Source organism: Felis catus, chromosome A3 (genome assembly GCF_018350175.1).
Source record: "Felis catus isolate Fca126 chromosome A3, F.catus_Fca126_mat1.0, whole genome shotgun sequence".
In the NCBI taxonomy this organism is placed as follows: Eukaryota; Metazoa; Chordata; class Mammalia; order Carnivora; family Felidae; genus Felis; species Felis catus.
In genome coordinates this window covers 109,316,861-109,329,709 of record NC_058370.1, presented here as the reverse complement: position 1 = coordinate 109,329,709, position 12,849 = coordinate 109,316,861, and the positions used below count along the sequence as shown (strand labels likewise).

At 40.5% G+C, this 12,849-nt stretch overlaps 1 long non-coding RNA gene across 1 annotated transcript in view; it reads right to left on the bottom strand.

The window, feature by feature from the left end:
- Positions 1-3,567: 3,567 nt before the first annotated feature.
- The window catches only part of LOC109498295, a 51,373-nt gene continuing 42,091 nt past the window's right edge, over positions 3,568-12,849 (bottom strand). The window contains exons 3-4 of the long non-coding RNA XR_006595808.1: positions 10,518-10,667; positions 3,568-5,162 (exon numbers count right to left, since the gene is read on the bottom strand). This is a non-coding gene — a long non-coding RNA (uncharacterized LOC109498295). The remainder of the gene's footprint in view (positions 5,163-10,517; positions 10,668-12,849) is intronic.

Genomic DNA, 12,849 nt, shown 5'->3' with positions numbered 1-12,849 from the left:
GTGTGGGGAGAAGCCGCACGGCGGCTGAGGCAAAGCAAACCCCTTACAGCCCCTGCATTTCTTACCCGGGTCATGATTGGAGAAGCATGCGTTCTTGGGCTCTAATCGCCACGCTCACTCTTCGTTCTGGTGCTTCGTCCCTCGTGAATGGGTTTAATTTCAGTAAGAATGTTTATAGGAGCACGTTGACTCATTGTCCTCAACGTCCTAGGTTTGGGTTCCATCTGAGCCACCGGGGGCTGTGGGACTTCAGGCAAACCTCTTAAACTCCCATCACTGATTTTTCTTCTCTGAAATACAGCCGGGAGCGGTGCAGATTGACACATTTTGGTGGCGAGTAAGCTGGTTTAAGAAGGAAGAGATCTGTGCCCCAACCCTGCTTTACCCCTTACTAGCTGTGGATCAGAGACAAGAAATTTTCTCTGGGCGTCAATTTCCTGCTCTGTAAAATAAGTGAGTTGGATGAGTTGGTCTTCAAAGTTCCTTCAGCTCTAAAAGACTATATATGCCCTAAATCACTTCCAGTTTGATAAAATATCAGTAGCTATTATTACTATATTATTATTATCCGTGATTCCCTTCTATAATTCCAAAGAAGTCACTAGCCAGACAAATCTTCTTTTGAAGTTCTTTTCGAAAAATACTTTTATATGCTTAACTTCCATGAAACAAGGAGGATACTAGCCCCCCAAGCCCTCCATGGTGGGATTTGATGTGAAAGTTCAGTGTCCAACTCATTCCCATCAAATTATTGAATTTCCCCTGTAGCCTCGCCAGGAGGCTAAAAAGGGTCTGTAAATACAGCCTACATTTCAAGGCTGTTCCCTCAGCCAAAATTGCCCCCTCCCTTTCTCTGCTGTGGAAAGCCTCATTCCCTTTGGCTCCTTTCCCCATTATGGAACGAATTGTTTTCTCCTCCTGATCCCTTGAGCACTTTGCACTATTATTTCATTGACTTCATTCGATCTGGTGTTATTTTTGGTTTCATATCCAATAGATCGCTGCTCAACTAGACCTGGGGAGCAGGGACTTCGTCCTCTGTACAACCCAGCCTCGCTGCCTTCCTTCCCTCTCCCTCCCTCCCCCAGGACCTGGTATACATTCAGTGTTCGTGGAAGAATTAAACTGTTGAGCCCCCGTGGATTTTATCACAATGGGATAAGAATGCTCCCAGGGTTAGAAGTTCACAGCCTGGGCTGAGCCGCACTGATCCCCACCCCCTCAAGGATCACTGATTAGGCTGGTGATCAGAAGGAGGCTGTGGGCTTGGGAGTGAGTGGGTGGTTGGGATCCGAGGAGCATGTGTTGTGGGGTGCAGGAGAAAACTGGCTTTCTGAGGGTGAGCAAAGGTTGGCTTAGCCTCACGTGATAAGAGGGGCTACATATTCCCTTCGCCATAGCCAGGTTTAGAACCAGCTGGTCGGCCCTCCTGTTCAGAATGCTTTGTAAATAGCACCCAACTCAGATTACAGGGGAGCTTTTCTGAAATTTAAAGAACAATTGCTATTCAGTTTTACTTGCCCCAGGCCCTTCCTTCTTGTAGTATATGGTAACTCTCTTATGCACATTTCCATTTGCCCTACCCTTTGTCCAAGGTGGACCCTTGAATGTATTGATGCCTTCCTTGCCTTTGGTGTAAAGACATGTTTGGAGGCATAAAGCCCTGTGTGGGCTTCTCTTTTTCTTGCTGAATGTAAATTCTAATTTAAAACAATTTTTTTTTTTTATTTTGACTAGGCAGAGATTTTGCAGGAAATCTGATTCTCATTTTAAAATGAACAAGGGTGGCACCTGGGTGGCTCAGTCGATTAAGCGTCCGACTTTGGCTCAGGTCATGATCTTGTGGTTTGTGGGTTCGAGCCCCACATGGGGCTCTGTGCTGACCACTCAGAGCCTGGAGCCTGCTTCAGATTCTGTGTCTCTCTCTCTCTCTCTCTGCCCCTGCCTGGTGCTCTGTCTCTCTCTCTCTTTTAAAAATAAAAATAAACATTACAAAAAATAAAAATAAAAAAATAAAATGAACAAGAATTTGAGGTCAGCCTAGTTAAGATGAGTTTAGACAAGGTGCTTTTAAACACAGTGTAGAGAGATAAGGAAGAGCTGTGTTATTGGAAAGGCGAATTACATTCAGCAAAGCCTTTTTCCAATGAAAATGAACAAACAAAAATTTTGTAACGAAGAGTAGCAACCACCCCCCAAAAAGGTTCTGCCGTCCACCCTTAATTGTTGCCCTCTTGTGGAAGGAGTCATGGGTGCTGCAAACTTTGAACAGTTTCTTCAGAGAAGGAGCACTCTACTTGAAAAGCTGAATATCTTGGTAAAAAATATTGTAAGTAGTGAAATAATTAAGAGCTAAGATAACTGTGTCCTTGGAGTTACCTTTTTCTTAAAATATATGGATTATCTCATGAAGCAGAATCCGTGTGGCTGTTGCATGTAAGTAGCTAACAGCAAAGAAAGTTGGAATTTCATTTCTCCCAGGCTCAAGAAAAGCCAGAGGAGGAACAGAGGTCATTTGTGGTGACCGGGAGAGCACTGGGTTGGGGCTTCAATGGATGTCAGGTTAGTGTCCTTGTGCTTTAATAATTGGGAGAAACGTGACAGCCGCAACTTTATAAAACATTCCCAGAGAGTGGGAGAGCCAGAGAAGGCTGAGACAACTTCCATAAAAGCTTGGGAAGCAGAGCAGATAAAACCTGTGTGCTACCACAAGAGCAGATGGGGAAGCAACATTCCAGAAATGAAGGGGAAATGAATGAAATCTCAGGTCCCAGAGGAGAAAGGCAACTAAAGGCTGACCTTTCCCCTCCCAGCTGGCCTGGAATGCTGGCTCAGAAGAAAAGGAAGGGCTGGGGGTTTCATTTCTTAAGCTGATGTCTCAGCAATGATAGTGAAGTCGGCCCAGCTGGCTTTTGAAGATGAGGAGGGGAGTGAGAAAGGTAACAGTGGCCTGTGGGGAGTGTTGGGGGGGGGGAGGGAAATGGACTTCTGAACCAGCATCTGGCAGCTTGGGTGGAAGGACTCTAAGCGTTGAGGTCCACAGACCAAGCAGAGATCTGGAAGGGCAACAAACACAACTTTGGGGGAAAGGCAGCAGAGTGGGGAGGGGTTCTCCCTTCTGAATCTGAGGAGGGCATTTCACCCTGAGGACAGCTGAGCAGGAGGGCCAGGATGACCACCAGCAATGCCAGGAAACGCGTGTGGTATCCACCTGACTTCCAGCAACAATTTCTGCAAAGATTGTGACACCGTGAGCATGTGTCCCTTCACCTCTGCTCTAAAAATGCCATTAGATAAATGCCTGTTTTATCAGCACTATGTGAGATTGGCTTTGTTTGTGGAATTCTGAAAGACAACTTGCAGTCATGGGAACGTCTATGTGACCCAAGGAGAAGCAGGCCCTTCTCTGAGGCCCCAGGGCCCTGGGGTTTGGAACATTTCCTTGGAGATTTTGTGAAGGGTGAAATGGGAGAGAATGTTTACCTTAGAGTAATGTCGGGGAGCAAGAATACCTGTCCTCGCAAAGGTCCTTCCCGCTGGACTAAGAATCAAACTGACATGGATGGATCAATAGGAGAAAATCAAATTTAATAGCATACATACAGGGAATCCACACAGACATGGAAATTCCAAAGACAGTCAGGCCAAATGAGGTCTGTATGCCATCCTGAGGTGAGGAGAAGGGGTAGGAGTCTGGGACTTTGAAGGGAAAAAATGCAGTTGACAGGGCAGTAAGAAAAGGAGCAGGTGTTTGGTACTTAGATGTCTGCCCTGCCCTACAGATGGGTCATGCAGATAAATGTATCTGTGGTAATAACCGTTATTCTGGGAAAGATTTCCAATTTAGATTCTCCTATGCAGCTCAGGGAGGAGCAAGGACTTCCTCTTGACCTAGAGGGTCTCGACTGCTTGCAGCTCAAAATAGTCTTCATAACAAAGTGGCCCATCTTGGGACAGCCTGTCTTTGGCCCTCACAGTTCCGTCCCCTGAAACTTCCTGCTGGTTCACACATTAAAAGTTGAGCTGGTAGATTGTTTCGTCTCACCGAACCACTCCCCTGAGTCTTGATAATAGGTCAGCTTGGTTGAACTCATTTCAGAAGGTGGCGTTTCTCCAAGCTAGGCCTATGGTTCAAGTAATCAGGTATTAGATAAGAGGCCTTTCTGCGGAAATAAAAGAAAAGCAGTGGTTAATGATTAGATCAGATTATAAGCCTGTCTCTGAGTTCTGAGCCAGCCAGCTGACAAGACTTCTGGATGTCAGGCTCCGAGCATCTTCAGACAGAGTGACGGCAGGCCGTGGCAATGCGACAGATTCTCCTGGTTTGTAGCTCACATGTCTCTAGCAATCTGTTGAGTGGCCCGCAGTGCGGTAGGTACAAAGATTGTCTAGACATGAGCCATTGTGGCAACTTCTCTGAAGTTTACACCAAGCCATTTGTATTGAGTTTGCAGGGCTTCGAGGAAGAGGGAAGTTTTAGTTCTCAAATGATTCCAAGTCAGAAAGGTGGGAGAACATTCAAAAACATTAGTTTGGAGAGTTGTAGCCTGGCACTGGAGAACACTAGAAGAAATCAGGATTTAGGCCAGCTTATAATAAATAGTGTTAAAATTTACTATTTACAAAGGTGTGTTATCGAAACATATTTTCTCTATAATCACCCTCATTTTTACCAACGGTAGCCAGATTAACACTAGTTTGTTTGCAAAATAAGTCTAGTTTCCAAAAAAAAAAAAAAGTGGCCTGATTATTTACACATATAGGCTTTTAAAACTCTGCTTTGTTGGAACTTTTCATAAGGAATCTCTAGAATGAACTTTTAATAGCCTCTTAAGGCCAGAAGTGAAGCCAAATACTTGCCATCTGACTTAATCTGCAATACTTACAGACTTGGGTGAATTCCTCTCTTCTCGAGGTCCCCAGAACATCCTGAGCTTCCTGCACCTGCCAGGGAGTGACCTTCTTTATTCACCTGGTGAGGCTGCTGGGACCTTTGTAAGCAATGCACCAGGCTGATATTTTCCAAGGGGTTTTATTGGCTCCATAAAGTCAGGCTTAGTTCCTTAAGGCTGTCTGTTCATATCTGAGTCTATGCACGCCTCTCTCAAATACGACATTCCAGCCAAAGCCTTTGTAATATAACTAAGGCTTCCAATCATGTCCTGTCATAAAGAGAACAGGTTCTTGTTAAACTTAGGCAAATAAATATATTGCCATAAAAATATAAGAATACTCACTGAGAATTTCTGAATTCTGGGGCGTTCGGGTAGGGAGAAAAGATAAATGTTACAATTTATTCACAAAGGTATATTTTATCACATTGCTATCAACTAGTTAGCCTAAGAGAAGTTTTCTTTAATCTAGAAAAAAATGTATTTTTTTTTCAACGTTTATTTATTTTTGGGACAGAGAGAGACAGAGCATGAACGGGGGAGGGGGAGAGAGAGAGGGAGACACAGAATCAGAAACAGGCTCCAGGCTCCGAGCCATCAGCCCAGAGCCTGACGCGGGGCTTGAACTCACGGACCGCGAGATCGTGACCTGGCTGAAGTCGGACGCTTAACCGACTGCGCCACCCAGGCGCCCCGAAAAAAATGTATTTTTAAAAACTCAGCAAGGTTTCAAACAAAAAGTCATAAAAATTATAATTAACCTCCTTAGTTTATGCAGTTCCCATGTTATTATTAATTCTTATTCTGCTTGAATCCAGTTTTTTCACTAGTTCTGGATTTTTTTTTTTTTTTTTTACTTAGTTCAGTTTGATGATCTTGAGCATATCAGGAACCTGTACTCAGAGTTCTTTCCATGAATCTCCCTGAAGATGAAGCATGTTTGCAGGAAGCTTTTATAAAATCACCTGAGTAAAAGTATAATTGCCAGTAAATAATAGAAGACTTAAAAATGGCACAGTTAACGATCTGATTAGACTCATTACAATGCAGTTGACATGGAAATTTGGTTAGCTTTGGGACCCACAACACGTCAAGATAATAACATGCCAGGATGTCAGATTTTTAGGACTTTCATAAAAGTCTTAAACTTTTTAGAACACAGATTTAATAATAATGATAAAAAGAACACTGATTTTCATAGTTTACCCGCATAAATATCATCTAAGAGGCTTTAATATCACTGATTGGACAATGCTACCCATGTAATTTAGCACACCATATAAGCCTAATTAGTTTAATTTCTTGCAAACCTTTTTTGGAAATGTTCTAAGAGCCCCCTGTTCAGTTAGACTGTGGTCAAAAACTTGATTTTAGAATTTGATTTTGGGAAGTATATAAAAATTGATTAAATAGGATCACAAATCATTACGAAAGAATACCTAATGATACAAATAGCCAAAATGACAATATAAGATTTCACAGGCAAGGTTACACAGTGGTAAGCAAAACATAGCTCTTTTAATAAAGACTCAGTTTTCTTAACTAATCAAAGGCCTGATAAACATAGGAAATTATTTTGGCAAAAGAGAATTATTGTTTTTTACGCAGATAACTTAAAAGCTAAAGAAAAACTTTTGTTTACAGTTTCTCATTAAGAGCAGACCAATAGTTTAAGGAAATTTAGTCCTTTTGCACAAAGAGAAAACAAAATTTTAATTTTGCCTCAGTGTGTTTTTGATATTAAAATAAATTTACTTACTTAATTTATCTTGATCTTAGCCAGGACTGACCACACGTAAAATTTCTTTCCAAAGATTCTTTGTCCAAAAACCTTCTGCAACTTTCTTTTTTGCATTCAGCTGTTGCCCCAAGCTTTTCAGCTTTAAATAACTAAGTCTCACTTTAGGACAAAATTATTTTGTTTTCCCTCAACAAAGATGTGTTCTTTTTCCTCAGACTTTTTCTTACCAAAAACACATATCTTACTTTCCTTGCATACAGGGTTGTTTCCCTTAATTCCAGTCATCTTAATTACATTCATTAGAATTCTTCATGCTTACAAACCTTAATTTTTAGTGAAAACTAAATAATAAGTTGCAAATTGTCTGCTGTACCATAATTCTTTAGATTGGCAAATGTATGAATATATTTCATAATTTCTAAAAAAACATGTGTTTTTCCATAGTATTATCTTTCAATAAAGCATAAAGCATGTTTATTAACAGATCCAAATATATTATTAGTTTTTCTGTAATAACACAAAAGCAGATAAGTTATATTCAGTATAAAATGTTCATTATGTTATCTTATTTGGAGATGATCTAGATAATCGATGAATTTAAACTTACGGTTCAACCTAGCAAAATTTTAAAGTTTTAGGTTACCAAAGATTTTGGAAGCTATTTAAAAGTTTATCTACAAACTTTTTTGTTTATCTTACTGACATCTATTTAATTTACTTGCTCCTAAGGATTATGCTTAGACTACCCACAAAACTTCATGAAGCATTAGACAAAGTCAGCCATTATTCTAAGGTTTTGTTTTGTTTTGTTTTTTTCCCCTGACAAATTTGGCAAGAGAGAGATAACCTGAACGTCTCTGACTTTTAGTCAACACACGCAGAATACAAGTTTTCTATTTAATGCTGATAACTCTAAAGATCTATTTTAATTAAACCAACAACCTTCAACCTGCTTTCTTTTCAGATATTTTCCCAAATCATATGAACCTGAAAAACATTTAGGTTAGTTTCTAACTTTCTGAGTTTTAGAATGCCCAATCCTTACAAGTACGTGCCTTCAAACCAGCTAAAGTACACCTCTTTTACAAATTAATTTTAGCAATACCACCCGGAGATAGAGAAAATATTTCACCTTTACAACATATGTGGATGCAAAAATACAAAGACAAGGTACAAACAAAATCTTTCCCAGCTTTTGCTTTTTTTTCACTAATATTTGTGTAGCCGACATTATAGACTCAATTTCTAAATACTTCTCCCCTCCCTCCCACGAGAAACTTCTTGAAGTTTGCATTTCAAGGAATGGCTCTTAGGTTCTAGAGAAGAAGGGGTAGAAGGGAGGGAGTTTACATCACAAAGACACAGAGAAAACACCCAAATTTTTTTCCAAGGTGGTTATTTAGAACCTGTCTGCCTGTTCTCAGATGTGATAGTTGGGACATTAGGATCCTTTTAGCAGTTTGGATTTTAAAAGGGCCCCTTCCCTGCCACCACCCTGCCTTTTTTCCTTCAATCTCAGGAGACTGTGGGCTGTATTTATATTTCAAAAGTATGATAAGATTTATCATTTCAAGGGATAGAGAAAGAATGTAAAAAAAATGTTTTTCCCTTGAGTTTCAGGGTGATTTCTATTTAAAAATTACATTTTTTCCCCTTAAAATACAGGACCATTTTGTTTCAGTATCTTGGTCTTTTATAATATTCACAAACACTCTGAGAGGAATAGGTGAGTTTTGGAGATGGGTAAAGATGGGTGGACTTTGACTTGCTTCTAAATTTCATTTCTGGTTTCGTAGAGATTTGTAAAATAAAAACAGTTGTCCCTAATTCCCCAAAGACCTAGATCACAGCCTGAATATCAAAGGACTGACCCACCTTTTAAACTAAATTTGTTTCTATCAGTGAGATTTTTAACCAAAATGGGAACCAAAAGATTTATGCCTTTGTAAAGTCTGTATAAAGCATTTTAACAAAGGCCTTTTTTCTGGGTAAGCCTTTTTTCTGGCTTCTATTAGCCCTTGATTAGTGACTTTTTGCAGATTATTTCTAGAAGGGCTTGTGAGAAATTTTGGTCCTCTGTTTCCTCTGTGAAGAGAAGGTTGTGAACATAGTCAAATAGTCTTTGTGATTTCCTTCTAAATTTGGTTGTGTCTTTGGAAAGTAGAGGGAAAGGGCTTTACAGTTTAAAAAATCCCCCGCTGTTCAGGGGACATGAATTCTTTTGCAGTAGGCCCTCTCAGATACAACAGCAAAGGACATTGTATAGGAATGCCCAAAGCAGGTAGAGCCTGACTCCAGAGTCCTGGAAGGTAGGGAGCCTCACTGCCAGTCTCACGGGCTTTTGCTAAATTTGTTTTTCTAGCTTTCAACATTTACATGAGCAACCTGTGTTTTTAGAACCTAGAGGTGAGGGTGGAGTGTTCTCTGTAGATCTTATAGGGAAAGGGAAATTAAAATAGGCAGATGAACCTGGATTTTAAGAAGAGAAATATATGTTGGATATGGACATTTATTTTTAAGTCTTATTCTAATTTCTACTTTTTTATTTTGTCAAAGGAGTCCTTCAGACTAGTTATTGTACTAATAAGACAATTGAGAGACCTTCATTTTATATATATATATATATATACACACACACACACACACACACACACACACACACACACATATAGGTATATGTATAATTTAAATCTAGCCAATTTAAAGGATCCATTGTCTGGCCATTGATGAGTAGGATCTATTAAAAGTTACTCAAACCAATAAGCCTTCTAATGGCTTCACCGAAGATGCAGGAAGTGTCCGTAGAGGGCATAGATGGTGCAGCCCCCATGATTCAAAAAGTTTACTCCTGCAATTAGTCTAGGAAAGCAAAAGCTTTCGTTGAGTAGGTGGGAAGGATGGTGTAGTAATAACAGTGTCTCCAGTCTCCCACAAAGTCGTGGGATGCCTCCAGCCATCGACCTGCTCATCTGTGACACTGATGATTCCAGGCGCTACTGGAATTGGGCTTTCCAGCAAGAACAAGCAATGAAGGTTGAGGTGACAAAGGTTCCTACAGGCTGGGGCTGCTCATGACAAAGTCCCCTGAGAGCTGGAATGGCTGGACAAAGAGAGAGAGAGAGACTTAGATCCCTAGTCTATTTGACAGGCCGCCAAGGTGCCCCTCCACCATTCTCTGGATGGCGAAGACCAAAGAGAATGTTCTCACTGGCCACAAAGCCAAACTCTTGGGACATAAAACAAGATGAAAGGAAAAGTCTTATCCAGTATGTGCCCATTAACAGCTTCTTCTGAGCCCTGGAGCCAAACTAATACTTACTTAAGGAGGGATGTGCCACAGGGTTGGGGGTTTTTGACATTTCACAGTGTACCTCACTGCATGGAAGTTTCCTTGAGGTTCAGCACTGTGGCTATTTAGGGAATAAAATAATTTATACATATATAAGTGTGTTATTTTTTCTATGTATTTAGTCCAAATGTTTGTTAATCTAACCTGTTCCAGGGTCAACTTATCCTAACACAGGAGTCTTCTTCAGGTGGTGATTGCTCTAACAGTGTTTCCATGCTCGACCCCTGCCCGCTATTTTGTGGCTTTGTGGCTTTGGCTGAGATGTCTCACAGCAAAGTTTGTATGACAAATAATGTAAAAGACACAGGGACAGGAAAACAAAGACCATGTCTGGGAGGGAATGGATCAGCAACCAAAGAGTATTCTATCAACTTTAACCAAAGAGTCACTTAGCCCAAGGAGCTAGTTTTGCAAACATTTTCTCCTGTTAATCTAAATTTACAAAGAGAGAAAAAGGACTCTCATCTTGTCATTCTCACTTCATCAGACTCCGCAGATAGAGATTCCGGCAGGCTGACGTGGTAAGAAATCTTACCTTCTGCCAGCTGTGTGTCAGATGTCCCAGGAGATTTCAGCTCCAGCAGCGTCAGAGTGACTGGTGTCCAGTGACTTAAAACACCCTTTTGACTGTGCCAACTGTCAAGGAGCCAGAATTCCTGTCCCCTCAAAGGCCCTTCTAGCTGGACTAAGATTCAAATCGACATGAGACAGATTAAAGGGAGAAAATCAAATTTAATAGTGTACAAATGGGGAATCCACTTAGTCACAGAAATTCCAAAAACAGTCAGGCAAAAGGAGGTATATATGTCATCCTGAACTCGGGGGAATGGAATAGGGATCTGGGACTTCAAAGGGAAAAAATGCCATTGACAGGGCAGTAAGAAAAAAAGCAGATGTTTGGTAGTTAGATTTTTGCCCTGGTATACAGATGGGTCACTCAAATAAACTTTAACTCTGGTAATAACCATTATTCTGGGAAAGACCTCCTCTAATTTAGATTCTTCCATGTAGTTAAGGGAAGGGCAAAACGTTTCTTTGGAGTTCACAGGATCTTGATTACTTTCAGCTCAAAATAGTCTTAATGCCAAAGTGCCCCATCTTGGGGTACCCTCTCTTTGACCCCCTAGCCAAACTCTTGGGACATAAAACAAGACGAAAGGAAAAATCTTACCCAGTATATGCCCATTAACAGTCACAACAGCACCCACCAGTGCCCCAGTGTCCAACAGGCTTAAATCTGCTGGGATAATTAGTCTGAAAAATTCAAGAGTCAAGATAGCCACACAGTGGACCCCACAAAGTCTGAAGAGAACGGAAAGATAAAGCCAGAAAGCTAGTAGACTAAGTGTGTGTACTGCAGAGACTTTCATCACTATGGCTATTTAGGGAATATAATAATTGATACATATATAAATGTATTATGCTTTCTATGTATTTGGTCCAAATGTTGGTTAAGATGTCTGAAAACAAATCCAGGCCAACCCCTGCCCCACCTTATTTTTATCCTAAAGGCAGTGTTATGGGATATCTGAATGTTCAGAGAGGAAGATCTTAAATACACGAGGATTTCCCAATTTATCACTACATGCGTGATGTAAATAAACCCCTACAGTGCTGATTTGGGTAATGTCCTCTTAACTCTGAATTATAATTTAATTCAGGATGGGGGCCTTAGATTTCAGACATTAATTGCAGCAAATTGTAGAGAAAAAGCTACGATTCATGACCTAGAAAGAGCAGCAACAGCTTCTAATTTCCACTCATCCTTGGTGTCATGTGATATGTTTCAGAAACTCATTTAAAATTGAGAAAATAAGCCATTTCTAATTGTAGTTAAGTAAGGAAATAGTTCACTTCTGACTCTAAGAAGATTAGAGAATCTTTAGAGTGTTTGTTTAAAAACTATGCCAACATTTTTTTCAGAGGTACAAACCTGGCTTTCCCTTTTCCTTAAAAGAAAAAAAAAAAAAAAACAAGGACAAAAAAAAAAACCCAAAACCTTTAATAAAGCCAAATATTAAAAAAAAAAAAAGCCTTCACATGCAATTATACCATTTAAGGATCACTTCTGCTTTGAGTGTGAGATTTTGCACATTATGGTATGTAACTTTGGAACAGAGACTTCCTATCTCTTTCACCATAGTCTTCCCTCAATGCTCAGCACAAAGTAGGTGTTCAATAAATATGTATTGAATGAGTGAATATATGATATGCCATTGATCTGTATTTATTTCTTTTTGAGCTGCCTTTGTCAATTTTTGGTATTGATTTTATGTGATGATTATTGAGACAGAGAAGGGGGTGGGGATACAAGAGGAAGGGTCTCCAGGGCCAAGGACTGAGCCCTGAGGTGCTCCAATCTTCAGAGTTCATGTGGAGGGGAAGATGCCAGCAAAACAATCTAAGCAGGAGAAATGTGTAAGTTAGAAGAGGAACCAGCGGAGTGTATTATCCTAGAAGTTGGGTGGTTGGGTTTTTCAGGAGAGTGGTTCGCTCTAGACACTGCCTCTGCCACTGGGAATCAGTCAAGACAAGGACCAAAATGTGTCCCTTAGATGTGGCAACATAAAAGGAATCAGTTGGATAAGAACAGGTGGGGTGAGTGGCAGGGCTCACTGGGAGAGTGTGGAGAGTGGATGGACAGTGAGGAATTTGTGGCAAAGAGTGTAGACAACTTGTTCTAGAGGTTTTGCTGGGAAGGGAACCGAAGAGAAATGGGGTGAAGGCTAGAGGGACCATGAAAGGGGTTTTGTCTTATTTTGTTATTTTTGATTTTTGATTTGTCTGTATTTTGAGATGGGGGATGAGAGAGTTCATTTTATGCCATTGGCAATCATCCAGGAGAGAGAAGACAGAGATGATGATGA